General features: G+C 45.9%; 1 protein-coding gene across 1 annotated transcript in view; it reads left to right on the top strand.

Annotated features, from left to right (window-relative positions):
• Window positions 1-14,423, top strand: part of LOC136843623 (protein lifeguard 4-like) — a 75,970-nt gene that overhangs the window by 890 nt on the left and 60,657 nt on the right. The window lies entirely within an intron of this gene.

Here is a 14,423-nt window from a genome sequence, read left to right as displayed (position 1 = left end):
CAGGTTCGTCGGAAATTAACGGTTTTGGAGCTAACTCCATGTACATAAGTGGACCAAAAACCATCAATTTCCGACGAAATTCAAGGTGAAATTCGTGCTTAACACATCAAAATCAATCAGAATAACATATTTCCTTATCAGTGAAACCTACACAACCTAACCTAACCTCTCACAGAAGTACCCAGGTCACAGCCCCTAACTTATGCATGACCAAAGGACGAAAAAATAAGGTTCATATCCCGTCTGGCAAGTGCAACAACTTGTTAATGTATGGGCACCCAACCCCCTGGGCCAGTACTAAATACGGCGAAGGGACATTCCATTTGGCCGACAACAAACACATGCACCACCAGTATCAGAACCCCTAAAAGTGTGAAATGGGAGAAAATAATCCAGGTATTTCTAAGAAACTATCAATTTCCAACGAATTTCAATGTGAAATTTGTGTGAAACACATCAAAATGACTTAGAATAGTGTATTTCCTTGCCATTTGGCCATGTTGCCTTTTACTGCAGTTTTACCGATTTATTGATGCTGTTGTTATTTCAGATTTACCTGGCCTTGTGCCAGCACAGGATCTTGCTCCTAGAGCAGCCCGTAACTCTATGCTGATGGGTCTGTGAGATGGGTAGGTTAGATGAAAACTTTATTATGATGCATGATAGTGATTTTGGTGGGGGTGATTTTGAAGTGAAAAGATTTGACAGGCAAGGTTGCAACCTCTTTGAACCCGAAGGTACCCATCAGATGAGGACAAAAGTGTGATAGATCATAGCAGTGAGTGTTGGCTAGTGGGAGAGGCCAACAGATGGGGAAAAAGAAGAATATGAGTAGTAGGCACAGGTAGCTAGTATGCTAGCTCATGATGATCTAAAGCCATATTCCTTGTCCAGTCCTAATTCTTGAGTGTGTGTGTTTTGTGCATTTATTGGGTGTTGATTGTGGTGGATAAAAGGTGATTTTGATAGGGGAGAGAATGATTTCTAAAGAGTCAGCAGTTAAGATGAGTTGGAATGGTTTTTGATTTGTTGTTTGGTTTAAAGTAGGGGTTGGGTCTGCTGTGTCTGTTTTAAGAATTGGGAAGGGGAGCGGGTAGGTAAAGGTAAGGATTCTTTAGGGTTACCGTGGTGGTGGGTAGGAGCATACGAAGCCTGCAAATTCATGAATGTTTGCCAGTATGTGCTTTGTTATTTGGGTAGCTGTTCTTTCATTTCCTTCATATCTTGTTCTTAACTGTTCTGTCTCTGTACAGTCAAGAAGATAGTGTTCCAGGGGTTCTTCAGGGATTGTTTCGCAGTGCTTGCGTGTTTGGGGGTTGGCTACTATTCTTTGCCATGTGCATTGGTATCCGTGCCTTAGCCGATGGATTATGACTGCTAGGGCCCGTGACATGTCTGGTTATATTGTGTGGCTTTAGGTTTGTGGTGTCCATGTACCATTTGGCGGTTTTTGAGCCACTGAAAACAGCTCTTCTAACTTTGCTTTCTTCCTGCAGTTGGCAGTGTGCTACTGCCTTGTTCTTCAGTTGCGTGAGCGAGGTGGTGATTTTGATGCTAATGTTGCTGTGTAGTAACCCACGGGTTTATTGATGAAGCGAGCATTATAAAGCGGCGTGCGAACGTCTGCGTACATCACAGAGACCGCGGGTACAAAGATTTACAGGTGACCTGAGGTAAAACTATTTCTATACAAAAACAGGACAAGTTCATACAGAAAACATAGTGATTAATAATGCCCGATGTGTTACAAAAATACTTCGTTACATGTACATAAGCATGATCATTCAGAAAGACAATAAAATATATATTTAACACATACAACTTACCTGTTAGTTACATATAGTTTTAGTCTTGACGTCACGGCAAAATTTCAAAATGCGCGGCAGCGCCAGTCAGAATATCGGGTGATCGCCCTTACCTGCCCTCTGTCGGGGTACCAGGAACTATTCCAACATGCTTCAGAATAATTTTGCCGTCACGCCGGCGACATTGTTGTCGGTACTCGAGCGAAATTTCATTGTTTCTGCCTACATCGAGCTGTTTTCACTTGGTGAAGTACTCTCTTGTTGGTTTGCGGCTTTGCCAGTTTATTTTTGTCACCTATTTAGTCAGGTTTTCTGATAATTATGTCAGATTCTGGGTCTTATACCTTTAGGGTATGCAGCAAAGGCTGTAAGACTAGGTTGGTCAAGGCTAGTCTTGATCCTCATTCAATTTGTGTGGCTTGTAGAGGTCAGGAATGTTCATATGAGAGGAAGTGTGATGAATGTGTCAGTATGACTGAAAAAGATTGGAAGGCTCTATCTAAGTATGTAAAGAAACTTGAGAAAGATAGAACCAGGAAAGCTTTAGCTAGAAGTTCATCTTCTCTCTCTCAGAAACCGGAATCTCCCTTAGCTATGCAGGAAACTTCTTTAATATCCCTGTGGCTACTAATATTCCTATTCCTGACTCTGATATCCCTGAACCCGTTACCGTGTCTGAGTATCAAGTCCAGATGGATGCCAGATTTAACCTTATTGTGGGCGCCATGGAGGATATTGGCGTTAATGTGAAATCCCTTCATGAGCGTATGGATTCTTTCCAAAATATTGTGAATAATTTAAGTGCAGTGCAAAGTGTTAGTGTGGTGGAGGAGGTGGTTGCTCGGCCTACTCTCGTTCTCCTAGACCTAAGCCTCTGTCAAGCTCCCCTGCTCCTGGGAGAAGACATGCTGAAAGTCCAAGGGAGGTGAGTGGGGTCTGCTCACGAGCAGCCGCCCCTCGAACAGTCCTGTTGTTTCCCAGGCTGTTTCAGAGCGCCGTTGGAAAGGCGACTCAAGGAAGTGTCTTTCTTCAAGCTCCAGTGATTAGCCTGAGAGGCTGGAGATTTCCGCCGAGTCTAGACCATTGAAGAGGTCCAGGAATCTTTCGCCTTCAGCGGTTCAGAAGAAGAAGCCATTTCGCTTATCAGAGCCTTCCTGTAGTTTTTTGGGAGAGTCCGGAGAGATTTTCGTCGTCAGAAGAGTCTTCTCCCAGGCGCAAGGCTCATGTGCGTAAGAGGTATAAGACTTCCCATTCGGTATTGCCCAGCGTTCCTGGTGTTTCTCCTTTGGTTTCACGTAAACCTATTGTGGCTTCTGCGCCTCTTCCTCATCACGATCCTGGCTCTGCTGATCATCGTTCCCCAGTTGGATCTCGTCTACTCATGACTTTCTTCGAGTGATGCACAAGAAACTTGGAAGCATTCTTTGCGGGCTCGGAAGGCCTGGTTCTTCTCCAGCAAAGCCTTCTGAAGCGTATTTGATGCCTCCTCCTTCGTCTCAAGCTCTTGGGCGCCCAGTCAGCTCCTCCTCGATCTGTCTCTCTTGATCCTCCTTTTGTTCAGGCTCAGGGATCAGGCTCGTGCGCCTAGTCAGGCTCAGGCGCTCCCTCAAGATTTAGCGCTCTCTCAGGCTCAAACGCCTCAGGTAGCGCCAGGTGAGGCGCCATCCCAGGCTCCTTTTGTGGCGCCAGTTCAGGCTCCTCTTGTGGCGCCAGTTCAGGCTCCTCTTGTGGCGCCCTACTCAGGCTCAGGCTCCTCCTCAAGCTCTTATTCAGGCTCCTACTCTCCTTCACAAGATGTGTATGTGCAAGCGGAAGGTCTTTCTCCTATTTCGTCTGAGGAAGAAGTTGTGGAAGAGTTTCCTGTAGAACAAACAGACTCCTCTCGCTCGGATTATAAGAAGCTTCTTCGCTTCTTTGATTGATAATTTTCCTGAGGATTTTGCACCTGCGGCCCCAGGCTTCCCGCTCTCTCAGTGCGCAAGAGACTCAAACCTTCTACCTCTTCCTTTATGAAGTTAGTGCTTTCTATTTCAGCCAAGAAGGCATTGAAGAAAATGAACTCCTGGTTGGAAGACAAACGTGATCAGGGAAAACTACTTTCTGCTTCCCTCCTTCCAAGCTTTCTACTAAGGCGAGAAGGCTTGCTCGACACTGGGGAAGTTTTCTCTCTGGGAGCTTCTGCCTCCTCTCAGGAGACTTCTCCAGTCTCGTTGATTCTACTCGTCGTTCTGCGATGAACTCGGCTCGGTTTTCTTCTCTCCTTCAGAGTTGGACCACCTTTTGAAGAACGTTTTCCGAGTTTTGGAAGTCATCAGTTTTATGGACTGGACTATTGGCGCTTTGGGTAGGAAGGTAAAGTCTTTTGGTCTTTCCGAGCGCATTTTGATGATTTCTCTTCTGTTATGTCCTGCTTAGATAAAGGGATTAAGTGACGGTGCGTCTGAGTTAGCCTCCATCTTCTTCGTTAGGAGTTCTTAAGAAGCGACAACTTTGGTGCTCTTTTTGTCGCTCGTGGAGTTTCTAGGACTCAAAGATCGGCTCTTCTTTTAGCACCTCTGGATAAGAAGTACCTTTTCCCTCAAGAACTTGTGGCCGAGTGTCGAAATTCCCTTACTCAGAAGTCCACACAGGACCTTTTTGGCGCAATCCACTCATAAACCAAAAGCTCCTCAACCTTCTCTGCCAGCGCAAACTCGTCCTCAAGTTAATCAAGATAGGCCCTTTCGTGGCAGGCCCTTCAACCGTACAGGATCTCGTTTCGGGGCAAAGCAAGATTTGTCTCCAAGGCAATCAAACCCTCAATTAAAAAGTGATCTGCATGTCCTCCATGCACTAGTAGGAGCCAGACTTCAGCAGTTCTGGCAAATTTGGGAGGAGATTGGAGCGGACCAGTGGACCACGTCCGTGCTAAAGGAAGGATATTCTATCCCCTTCCTCAAGAGGCCCCCTCTTGCAACAGAACCTTTAGCTTTGACAGCATACCAGCAACTTAGAAAAATGCTCGGTTCTGAGTGCGAAGTAGACTCCATGCTTTTAAAAGGAGCGATAGAGATCGTGGAAGAAGTCAACTCTCCAGGCTTTTACAACCGCCTTTTTCTTGTTCCAAAGGCCTCAGGCGGCTGGAGACCAGTCCTGGACGTAAGTTCTCTCAACCTTTTCGTGGAGAAAACCAGTTTCTCGATGGAGACGACGCAATCCGTCCTCAATTCTCTTCGTCCGGGGGATTGGATGGTCTCAATAGATCTGCAGGACGCTTACTTTCACATTCCGATCCATCCCGCATCCAGGAAGTTTCTTAAGCCGTTTTCCAGGAGAGGACTTATCAGTTCAGGACTCTTGTGCTTCGGTCTGTCCACAGCCCCTCAAGTATTCACAAGAGTTATGTCCACTGTTGCCAAAGCTCTTCATCTCAGAGGAATAAAGATCTCTCTCTATCTAGACGATTGGCTCCTTCGTTCCCAGTCTCAGTCTCAGTGCTTGGAGGATTTAAAAGTAACTCTCGACTTGACACAGAAGCTAGGACTTCTAATCAATTGGAAGAAGTCTCACCTATCTCCCTCACAATCCAGAATCTATTTAGGAGTGAGACTGGAGACAGTTCCTTTTCTGGCTTTTCCGTCAGATCAAAGAATCTCGGACTGTCTCTTAAAAGTCCAGAACTTTCTGGATATGGATACCTGTTCCGCAAAGGCTTGGATGAGCCTCCTGGGAACTCTGGCGTCAATAGAAAAGTTTGTCTCCTGGGGAGACTTCACATGAGCCCCTTCAATTCTACCTCAGGGAGCAATGGAACAGGAAAACGCTTCCAGACTCCTTTTCCTTTCCAATCTCGGACCTTATCAAGGAGGATCTAAGGTGGTGGTTAGATCGAAGAAAATTAGAAAAGGTCTCTCTCTGTTTCCGTCGAACCCGAACCACGAACTGTTTGCAGACTCGTCAGAAGTAGGATGGGGAGCAACGATGGGTGTAAAAGAAATATCAGGTTTGTGGAATGCGACAGAAAAAGAATGGCACATCAACAAGAAGGAGTTGAAAGCAATCCACCTGAGTCTCGTGCACTTCCTACCATCGTACAGGGACAAACAGTTCTGGTTCATTCAGACAGCACCACAGCGTTGTCTTACATCAAAAACAGGGGCACTCATTCTTACTCCCTCAGCGAGGTAGCAAGAGACCTCCTTTTGTGGGCAGAGAAGCACAAGATTCTGCTCCTAACGAGATTCATTCAAGGAGCCCTCAACGTGAGAGTGGACTCCTTGAGCAGGAAGCATCAGGTTCTGTCCACAGAGTGGATTTTGCACGAAGAAGTGTGCAAGTCGCTGTGGAGGCTTTGGGGTCAACCTCTGGTAGACCTGTTCGCGACGAACAAGTCGAACAGGCTCCCAATCTTCTGTTCTCCTGTCCCGGACCAAGCAGCTTTCCAGACGGACGCAATGCTACTGAATTGGTTGGGTCTGGATCTTTACGCCTTCTCGCCGTTCAAGATGTTAGGTGCGGTGTTGAGGAAATTTCAGCACCACTCCAACACCAGAATGACGTTGATAGCCCCCTTCTGGCCTTCCAGGGATTGGTTCCCAGTTCTCATGGATCTCTTGATCGACTTCCGAGCCTTCCAAACAGAGTAGATTTACTCAGACAGCCCCACTTCAGGAGATTTCACGAAAACCTGTCAAGTCTGCGGCTAACTGCGTTCAGACTATCGAACGTCTACTCAGAAGCAAAGGATTTTCGAAGAAAGCGGCTCAATCCATCGCTAGAGCCAGAAGACCGTCTTCGATTAAGGTCTATGAGTCCAAGTGGAATATGTTTCGTTCATGGTGCAAAGATCATGACATTTCCTCTTCCAGAACCTCGGTGACGCAGATTGCGGATTTTCTTTTGTTCCTCGGGAATAAGAACCTTTCTGTATCCACACTTAAAGGTTATCGTAACATGCTGGCTACTGTTTTTCGTCACAGAGGTTTGGATATCTCTAATAACCAAGATATAACGGACCTTATTAAATCCTTCGGTACCTCTAAGAGGTCAGATGCTAAAGTTGTTTCGTGGAATCTTGATGTAGTCCTGAAGTGGCTTATGTCTGAGAAATTTGAACCTATGGATTCTTCTTCTTTAAGAGATCTTATGAGGAAAACCCTCTTTTTAGTTTTGTTAGCTACAGCTAAGAGAATCAGTGAGATCCACGCCTTGGATAAGAGAGTAGGATTCTCTGCTTTAAAAAGCAATTTGTTCTTTCAAACTGTTTTTATGGCCAAGAACGAGACCCCTTCGCACCCGTGGCCTCGCTCTTTTGAGATTCAGTCTGTCGGAATTGGTAGGTAAGGAGCAGGAGAGGTTCCTCTGCCCAGTCAGAGCCTTGAAATATTATTTGCGAAGGACTAAAGATATTAGAGTCCTTCAGATTCCTTATGGTGTTCGGTCAAGAACCCTCTTAGACCAATGTCCAAGAATGCCATGTCCTTTTTTTATTAGAGATCTGATTTCTGAAGCTCACTCCAATATTTCAGAGAATGATTTGAAAATGTGTAAAGTGAAGGCTCACGAAGTGAGGGCTATCTCTACTTCTCTCGCTTATAAAAGTAACCTCTCCTTCAAGATATTGTGCAAGCAACCTACTGGAGATGTAAGTCTGTATTTGCTTTGCATTATCTCTCTAAGTGCAGACAGTGTTTGATGAGTGCAGCACGTTAGGGCCCTTTGTTGTATCTGGCACGGTAATGGGTAAAGGGTAAAGGAGGATTAACCTACCTTTACTTACTTGTTTTTTGGAGTGTGAAGGTTTTTATGGTTGTCTGTGAGGGTAAGTGTTGGATAGTTTTACCCCACAGTTGGTTTTGGTTTTTATGGTTATGCTTTTTCTTTGGTGTTGGGTGACCCCTTTTGTAATTCATGATGTTTGTGCTGCGCCTGAGCAGGGCATACTTGTGGTATTGTCACGGCCATGTCCTAGGTGACTGATACCCAGCTTAAGCAATCTGCGACCAGGTCATTATACCCCCGGTTGCTCTAAGGATAGCAGGTTACTGATGCAGTAACTGTGGAATCAGCTACCTTAGCAGGTGAGGAACTAAGAAATTTTCTACATTAATAACCTTAATGTTTCCAACAACTCTTTTTAGCTGTCATTGCCCCACCTCCTAAAGGTGTCAATCAGCTATATGTAACTAACAGGTAAGTTGTATGTGTTAAAATGACATTTTTAAACATCTGACTTACCTGGTAGTTATATATATAGCTTAAGTCCCCCTCCTCCCCCACGCGGGACAGAATTTCAAAACTGAAGCATGTTGGAATAGTTCCTAGTGATGGGTAGTCAGGTGTACCACTATCACCCCTCTACCCAGGTACCTTGAACCATTCAACTGTTCCTCAGATCTTCCCTGCCGCCATAGACTAAAGCATCGTTAAGAATTTTGCTCGTTTGGCCCGTGATTTTCACAGAAATGTTTTGGTGAAGTACACTTTGGCTTTGGCTTTAGCTCGTTTTTAGATTTGATTTGGATTTTCTGGATTTGTTAGATATTGTTGATTTTGACCTTTGCTCGCTTTGGACTTTTCTTACGATTTTTCACTTTCCAAGATGTCTGACTCTGCTTCAGTGTGAGAATGTGTGTGAGGGTGTAAAACCCGGCTTGCTAAAGTACATGTTGGATCCCCACTCTATTTGTGTAAAATGCAGAGGGAAAAATTGCGAGTTAAAGGATAGATGTGATGAATGTTTTGGTTTATCAGAAAGAGAGTGGATGGATTACTACCTGATATGTTTCTAAGCTTGAAAGGGATAGGATCAGAAGAGCCAAGTAGTAAATCTCTTTCTCTTCTAGAGATAGTCAGGGAATTGAAGATTCTCCTCATATCAATCCTATTATTCATTCCCCAGTAGTGGTAGTCCCAGAACCCCCCACTGATACTGATAAGGAACCAACCTTCAAGGACATGATGACGGCCATTCAAACCCTTGGACAAAAGGTAGAATCCCTCTTTTTTACAAGACAGAGAGGATTTATGGTCGAATGTCAGAGATCTGAAACATTCAAGTGCTAATGAGAAAAATAAGAGTGCAAGTGTTGTGGAGGGTGCGGTTGCTCGGTCCTGTCGTGCTCCTAGTCCTAGACCTCTTCCAAGCTCACCAACCCTGTGAGAAGGAATGTCGACAGGCGAAGGGAGGCGAGAGGCTTTAGCTACCGAGCAGTCGTCCCCCTCGAGCGTACCTGTTGACGCCTTCCCAGGGCGCTCACCCTCGCCATAGGAAAGGCGAGGTTAAAGTGTTTTTTCCTCGTCGGAGGACGCTGTTACTAGAAGGGACTGGCGTCATTCGACCTTATCGAGACCCCTCAAAGGAAACTTCCTTTGATGTGGAGCGCGCGTTTGATTTGACACTTCCTACTCCGGGATGTAGTCACTGGAGCAGCCCAGAGCGTTCCCCTCTTAGTTCGGACAATTGCTCTCCAGTGAAAAGCAGGCGTATGTTGTCGCCGACGCCAGGCGCCGTCTGCTTCCGCTGATGATTGAAATAAGACCGGGCGTCACGAAACTTCATTTCCAACGTCGCATCGATGAAAATGAATTAGTAGTTGATATTGCGGCTCCCCATGTCGATCCCCAGCAACAGGTAGCTCCGCATTCTCAGTCTAATTCAGGACATGCAACGGAAACTCTCTTCCCTGATGCAAGTCTTTCAGCCTGCAGATAAGGCGGATGCATGTTTGTCCACCGATGGCTGTTTTGTCGCCCTGAGAAAACTTTTGACCGATGTCGCACAGGCACCAGCTCTCAAGTGACTTCAGGGTGCGGCGGGACAGCAAACGTGAAAAAATGTTTCGCCTATTCAAGAAACCTCAATCATTTCACGTCAGCCTGAGAAGCTTTTGACAGATGTCGCTTTTGCGGCCAGTTCTCAGCGACCTTAAGGTTGGACGGAACAATGATTGTCAGAAGTCTGGGCGCCAGGGCGCCCGAGTAGCTCAAGAGGATGGACGCCAGGGCGCCAGGCGTCAAGATCTTGGTTGCCAGGGCGCCAGACGTCAAGAATCTGGGCGCCAGGGCGCCAGGCGTCCACGAAGACACCAGGCGTCACGAGACTGGACACCCAGGATGCCGGCGTCAAGAGGTGATACTTTGAAAGAAGTCGCTTCTTTGGTTTTGGTCAATCAGAAGAAGAGATTGATGATATCCCTCAGTCTCCTGTGGATCTGATCGAACAAGTTTCGGAAGAAGAAGATAGTAAAGGCCTTCAACTTTCATCAGACTTCAAAAAACTTATGAAACTTTTTTTTGAGGTTTTCCTGAAAACTTTATTCCGATGCCTCCTCGTTCCCCACCTTCAGAATTTACTCTTGGGAAGGCGCCTAAGGAGTCAGCTTTTATGAAGATGGTTTTGTCCCAAGGTTCCAAGAGAGCTCTCAAAATGATGAATGAATGGATGCTTTCAAAGAAAGAACAAATAAAGACAGCCTTTGCTTTTCCTCCAGCCAAACTAGCTTCAAGATCGGCGTTTGGTATCAAGCGGAGAATCGTTCAGCCTTGGAATACCTGCCTCTTCCCGAGGAGACTTCTCCATCTTGTTGATTCATCTCAAAGCCCAGTGGCCATGGGGAGAGAACAAGTTTTGTTGGTCAACATCAGAGTTGGACCACCTCCTCAAAGGAATTTTTAGGGCCTTGAGGTCTTTAACTTTCTGGACTGGACCCTGGGAGCGTTAGGAAGAAAGATGGGATTATTCAGCACACGACCGACAAAGAAGAATTTGTACATCTTATGTCGTGTATGGATAAAGGAATCAGAGACGGTGCCAGCCAATTAGCGGCTTTTTCTCAGCAGGAATCTTGAAGAAAAGGACCCATCTTTGCTCTTTCCTAGCTAATGGGGTCACATCCAGTCAAAAAATCTTCCTTAATTTACGCCCCTTTTTCCTCTCACCTCTTCCCTCAAGACTTGGTTAAAGAGATTTCTACCTCCTTAGCTCAGAAAACCACACAAGATCTTATATCGAAGACAGCAAAGAAAGTCTTACCAACGACTTTCATGACTAAAAAGAGTAAGGCTGAGGCTTCTGTGCTTCAGGGATCTCAGCCCTTTTGAGTGGTCGGCCCTCAGGTAGAGGTTCCTCGAGGCGGGTAGAAGATCTGCAGCAAGGAGTGCCTCTAGACAGGAAGAAACAGGACTTGAGCGTTCCCCCTTCAGGCAGCGGTTAGTGCCAGGCTGTTAAACTTCTGGCAGGTATGGGAGAAAAGAGGAGGCGGATCCTTGGTCCATTCAACTACTCAAGGATGGATACAAAATCCCTTTCCTAAAAAGCCCCAGTTGTTGACAAACCAATAGATCTGTCTCCCAGATACAGAGACGAGTCCAAGGCACAGGCGATTCGACAGCAAGTTTCGTTATTATTGCAGAAAAAGCGCAATAGAGAAAATACAAAATCTGGATTCGCCAGGATTCTTACAACCGCCTTTTCCTGGTTCCCAAGAGCTCGGGGGTTGGAGACCAGTACTGGATGTGAGTGCCCTCAACGCCTTTGTACAAAAGACAAAGTTTTCCATGGAAACAACAAAATCAGTGTTAGCGGCAGTCAGACAACACGACTGGATGGTTTCCTTGGACCTTCAGGACGCTTATATCTCCACATTCCTATCCACCCGGCTTCAAAAAAATACCTGAGATTCGTCTTCAGGGGAACAGGTATTCCAGTTTCGGGCTCTTTGCTTCGGCCTAAACACGGCGCCCCAAATATTCACCAGACTGATGTCGAATGTAGCGGGAATGCTGCTTTGAGAGGCATCAGGGCCTCTCTGTATCTGGACGACTGGCTTCTCAGAGCTCCTTCCTTCAATCGCTGTCTGGAGGATCTTCAAGCGACAGTCTGTTTATCAGAGGAACTAGGACTTCTGGTAAACAGGCAGAAGTCACATCTGACCCCATCTCAAGAGATCCTGTATCTATCTAGGGATGAGGATTCAGTCTCGGGATTTTCGGGTTTTTCCGTCACCATCAAGGATGGAACAGACCTTAGTAAAATTAAAGGACTTTCTGGGGAAACGGATGTGCTCGGCGAGGAATGGATGAGCCTGCTGGGGACCCTTTCCTCGCTAGAACAGTTCGTTTCCTTAGGAAGACTAAACCTTCCTGCCACTCCAATTCCACCTCAATCGGTATTGGAGCAGAGAAGACGGAACTAGAGAAAGAGTGTATCCCCATTTCAGAGGCGATGAAACAGTGCCTTCAGTGGTGGAACGACCCAGTCAAGCTTCAGGAGGGCCTTTCATTAAAACAGAAGAACCCAGACCTAGTGTTGTTCTCCGGCCGACGTCGGACTCTCGGGTGGGAGCAACATTGGGAAAGTTGGAAGTATCAGGATTCTGGACCAGAGAGCAAGAGAAGCTCCACATAAATCAAAAGGAGCTGACTGCAATATTTTTAGCCCTCAAAGAGTTACAACACTCAGTCCAAGACAAGGTCGTGATGGTCAACTCCGACAACACACGGCGTTGGCCTACATCAACAAACAAGGAGGAACCCACTCCAGGTCACTGTGTTCCGTCGAGGCAACTCCTTATCTGGGCCAAGGAGAAAAATGTGACATTGTTGACACGTTTCATTCAGGGGAAAGAAATGTGAGGGCAGACAGTCTGAGCAGGAAAGGTCAAGTCCTGGCAACAGAATGGACTCTTCACCAAGATGTCTGCAGAGAATTGTTGGGCGGTTTGGGGTCGTCCATGCATAGACCTCTTCGCCACAGCTCAAACGAAGAGGATGGAGACGTTACTGCTCTCCTGTGCCAGACCCCCAGGCAATGCACATAGATGCGTTCCTTTTAAATTGGTCCAACCTGGATGTTTACGCCTTTCCCCCTTCAAGATCATAAACAGAGTCATTCAAAGTTCGTGTCCCACGAGAGCGCCAGGATGACTCTAGTGGTCCCATTTTGCCAACAAGAGAATGGTTCACAGAGGTGCGGAATGGATGGTGGACACGCCGAGAAGTCTGCCCCTAAGGCCAGATCTACTCAAACAACCCCACTTGGAAAGGTATCACCAAAACCTCCAAGGTCTACAGCTAACTGCCTTCAGACTATCGAAAAACTGCCCAAGAGCTAGAGGATTTTCGAAGGAGGCAGCTAGAGCGTCATAATGCTTGAGCTAGGAGGTCATCTACCATCAGGGTATACCAATCCAAGTGGGATATTTTAGAGGTTGGTGTAAAAACAACTCCGTGTCCTCGTCCAGTACCTCTGTGACCCAGATAGCGGATTTTCTTCTTTTACCTTAAGAGGAGACGTAACTTTTCAGTCTCTACTATTAAGGGATACAGGAGCATGTTGGCAGCGGTCTTCAGACACAGAAACTTGGACTTGTCTGCCAATAAGGATCTCAAGACCTTATCAGATCATTCGAGACTACCAAAGAGAAAGTCAGATCTCACCAGCGTGGAACCTAGACGTGGTCCTAAAATTCCTCATGTCCGATAGGTTCAACCTTTGCAAGAGATTTCATTTAAAGATCTCACAATGAAGACTCTATTTTTGGTTTGCTTGGCGACAGCTAAAAGAGTCAGTGAAGTACATGCCTTCAATAAAACCGTCGGTTTTAGGAACAAAAGCTATCTGCTCTCTACAATTGGGGTTTTTTTCAGCTAAGAATGAACGGCCTTCACAACCATGGCCCAAGTCCTTCGAGATTATGAATCTGGCAGAGATCGCAGGTGAGGAGTTAGAGAAAGTCCTCTGTCCGGTAAGAGCTCTGAAGCGTACCTGCAAAGGACTCAAGAATTTATTTTATTAGGTCAGATCGCTTTGGTGTTCAGTTAAAAGCCCTCTCTACCAATGTCAAAGAATGCGTTATCCTTTTTCATTAGACAGTTGATAAGGGAAGCGCATTCAGAATGTAATGAAGCGGACCTTAAGCTTCTAAAGGTTAAAACCCATGAGGTCAGAGCGGTTGCAACCTCTGTAGCCTTTAGACAGAATAGGTCCCTACAAAGTATCATGGACTCTACCTTCTGGAGAAGCAAGTCAGTGTTTGCCTCACACTACTTGAAGCAAGTACAAACGCTGGTTTTGACGACTGCTATACACTGGGACCGTTTATAGCAGCTAACTCAGTAGTGGGAGAGGGGACTACCCCTGCAATCCCATAATTGAATGCCCCAACAGTGATTCTTGCCTTGGAATAGTTTATGTAATCTTATGGTTGTTTGTGGAAGATTGGGCGCAATCTTCCCCAATCATTGATTTTAGTCAGGTAATCAGTTTGTTCCTTGGCAGCGCCCGGAACAAGGGTATTATAGGTTGTCTGTCACATAGAGGTTGGTATACCGGTTGGCAGCTCCTAGAGGTCTTTAGCCCCCTGAGTGGATCGCTGGCTAAACCAGGTAAGAACCTTAAGTTGGTTTATTAACCCTTAAGCAAAATTCCAAAGATGTTGGCTGTCTCTGACCCTCCACCAAAGGTGTCAATCAGCTATATATATAACTACCAGGTAAGTCAGATGTTTAAAATGATATTTTCATAATAAAATAAATTTTTGAACATACTTACCTGGTAGTTATATATGATTAAATTCCCACCCTCCTCCCCTCTAGAGACTAGGGCATGGAAGATCTGAGGAACAGTTGGAATGGTTC

This window comes from Macrobrachium rosenbergii, chromosome 12 (assembly GCF_040412425.1).
Source record: "Macrobrachium rosenbergii isolate ZJJX-2024 chromosome 12, ASM4041242v1, whole genome shotgun sequence".
Lineage (NCBI taxonomy): Eukaryota > Metazoa > Arthropoda > Malacostraca > Decapoda > Palaemonidae > Macrobrachium > Macrobrachium rosenbergii.
Note: the sequence above shows the minus strand (reverse complement) of the source record. Positions and strands in the feature narration are given on the sequence as shown.